This window comes from Leptinotarsa decemlineata, unplaced genomic scaffold (genome assembly GCF_025532065.1).
Source record: "Leptinotarsa decemlineata unplaced genomic scaffold, Ldec_3_MD MMD2_tig00026354_RagTag_RagTag, whole genome shotgun sequence".
Taxonomy (NCBI): domain Eukaryota; kingdom Metazoa; phylum Arthropoda; class Insecta; order Coleoptera; family Chrysomelidae; genus Leptinotarsa; species Leptinotarsa decemlineata.
In genome coordinates, this window is record NW_027412702.1 from 5,077,772 (window position 1) to 5,081,141 (window position 3,370).

General features: G+C 31.2%; 1 protein-coding gene across 3 annotated transcripts in view; it reads left to right on the plus strand.

The window, feature by feature from the left end:
- The window catches only part of Cngl (Cyclic nucleotide-gated ion channel-like), a 463,427-nt gene that overhangs the window by 231,499 nt on the left and 228,558 nt on the right, over nt 1-3,370 (plus strand). The window lies entirely within an intron of this gene.

The window sequence follows — 3,370 nt, forward strand, 5'->3', positions numbered from 1 at the left end:
TGTTTGTTCCTTACTTCTTACGAAACGGTAATCAGTATAAAAACGACTCTATGAACAGGGTTTCTTTTAAAATTCTTGACTAAGGTTAATTTCTGCCCGAACCGAAATAGATTATCGATCGTTTTCCTAATGAAAAAATCGGCTTCAGTAAACTATTACTTCATTCCAAATATTTAAATTCAGAAAAACTTCGTTGTGACCAAGTTTACACACTGGAGGAGTATTTATTTCAGTGTCAAATATCAGTCATCAAAAAACCCATGAAAATCACAACAAAGCCGGAATATTTACATGACATGAAATTATATCAGAATACTATATTTTATGAGAAACTAATTTCATTCATTGAAATTATTCCCCTATGAAATAAATTTTATTTCAGAAACACAGTAATTTAAATACAGTTCTGTGAAACATAGGACATGCATATTGTCAATCTCTGAACCATCAATCAAAATTATGGTATTGCTTCTTTCCGCATATAATTTTTCATCGATTTTCGTCCCAGTTTGGATTTTCATGATGAGTTCGTGATCCTGGCATAATCGACTACACTATCCAGCTTAACAAAATACAACTCAATAATAGATATATAAATGAATATTTCGAAAACAAAATTTGGTCGATGGTATTCTTTATATATGATTACAGCATTTTCTGTTAGCTGCCCACCCCATTGGATAAAATATGAAACCTGTTAGTTTGGAGAAGACGCGTTCAGTACTTGTATGTTCCATGTTCCTGAAGACTTCACCAACATTTCTATTCCTCCGGCAATAACTATCATTATTGAATATCTACGATAACAATTGAAAATTATCAGATTATCCAATACAATCTTCGATCGATTCAAAACTATTGAGTCAGAAGTTTCCTGGATTTGTTGATTGTCATTTGTTTTTATTCAATTTCTCTACTCTAGCAGCCGGTTCATTTCTATTTATTGTTTTTTTGGCCTTAGAGAGTGCCAACAACTTTAAGTGTGCACAATACCGTTAACTTCGACTATACAATACTTGTACGAGTAGAAAATGGAAGCTGTGATGTATTATTTCAAAGATCTGTTTTGTAAACTTAAAAAAATTGTATTAAAATTCAATGTCAAAATTAACATTTGAAAACATAGGATTCCGTGATGAAATTCATCATAGCAATCGAAAAAACAACATGACCTCCTGATCTCACTACATTATCTTCAAAATCTGAAAATGAAATGATTGAAACAATGAATTCATCCCATTTCATTGTACTTCATTGTACAACGAAACATAACTGGGAATGGCTCATTTAATTCATCAGCTTTAGACCATTTTTGACCAATTACCTGAAGTTAAAGATGATAACGGATTCGATAATTCATCTTCGGTTTGTGAGTTCATTTCTGAGGCTTTTATTCAATATTTATCCAAAAGTATGTAATTGGTTTGTTCCTCTGGTTTGTTCAAAATGCAAAGTTTCTACAAGAAATGAAAGCACTTCACCCGTTCATTGTCTAAACCCGATTCCATAGAAAATTCAAAGTTTTGAATCAAAACAAAGTTCACATTTCCTTTGTTTCTGTTTCATTCCTGAAAGAATTATGTATGCAAAACGAATTGAAATTCATTTGGATTCCAACGAGTCTTTCCAATTACAGAGTTTCTTGCTATATAATTGAAACGAGAACCTTCAACATGCTATCTTATTGATATAATAATGATTGAGAATACGGGAATATGTAATGAGTTTTGGAATAATCATCTCATGAGTATGAGTGACGAAAAAAATGACATGGAAACAAACGTGTCATAATTGACATTTGAAAAACAACTGTCTGAAAACTTTATTAAATTGAAACAGGAAAAACGATCGTTACTTCTGAGTTCATTTATTTATTTACCAATATGAGAGTTACAAACAGATTAACAAATCCAATAGAGAACCCATTTTATAATTTTAGTTCAAGTAAGCTTTGAGAAAAAAGAATGTAAATTTTTTGTAAATTACATTGGACAATAGGAGAATAACATAATTCTCATGAGAGACAGAGACTACAGAAATGATCACAACTCATCAATGAAAATTTTTTTCATACTGCGTTTGAAACAGTCTAAAGAAAATTTAAAATATTGAATATCATTGCAAATTTCGTTAAAGGTTTTGAGCATTCTATAAAGTGGTGAATTCTGAGCAGCATTTTTTCTCATGCAAGTTAACTTAATTGTCCAGTCATTTTAGGTCGATTTTGGCCTGTATTTCAGAAATTTGACACACCCAGCTGTAAATCTGTATAAACTTTGTATTTTGGCATCATGAAAGTATTCTCAAAATTCACATATGATTCAACGGCCGCAACTTCAAAAATTTGGGGTCAAAAGTAAAAAAAAACAACTTTTTGCACGTTTTCTGCCAATATCTCGATTCCAATGGGTTTTATGCTAATTGTATTCATCATCATTATTGTAGAAAATTGAATTTTCTACAACTTTTGTTTCAAACATTTTTTCATACGCTGAATCGTTTTTGAGATAGAGGGCAGCGCGAGGACAGATTAAATATTATTTGAAATCAACTGGTTGTCCCGATCTAAATCAGCTCATTTAAGGTTTATAAATTATTATTTCATAAATAATCATAAATAATTTCTATTTTTTATCAACAAATACATTATATTTGAATATGTTTTTCATTAATGAACCGATCTATGAATTCAATAATGCAATTTATTTCTGTATTTCAAGAAGTCATTAAGGGATATACTTTAATTACATTTTAATTGTATTCTCTTTTACGTTAATTGCATTTTAAGTAGAAAATAATTCAGTAAATCTTGTTTGAAATGTTGTTCCTTCACGCTTCAAGCAACTGTGATACGACTTCTGCACTCTTTTTAAAAAAGGATAAAGAAAATTTTTCGAGAAACTATCTAATTTGGATGAACCGCAGCATTTGAAGAAGAAAACTGCACAGTTAAAAGATTATTTGATAGTGGATTGCAAACTTTATTAGCTGTTTATAATGCTCCAAAGTCTGTAGATACTATCGATATCATACATAGCTTTCGCTAGGTATTTACATTTGGCGATTTTCTGCTATAAAAAAAATATGCATCAAACTTTTTGTGAAAAATGGAATTGAGTGATCGGAACACTTGAAATGTTGACAGAGGCATACGGTTATTTCACTCTGAGTCAGAAAAATGTGAACAAGCTTTCCACAGAATGTCGAGAAGATGTGAATGACGATGCTTGCCCTGGAGGCTCCAGCACATCAACAACCGATGAAAATGGTCGAAAAGTGAAGCAAATTATTATGGAGAAGTTGCCGAGGATATCAATTGACTCATGCTATGCCATTTTTACGGAAGTTTGGAGCATGACATGTGTGGCAG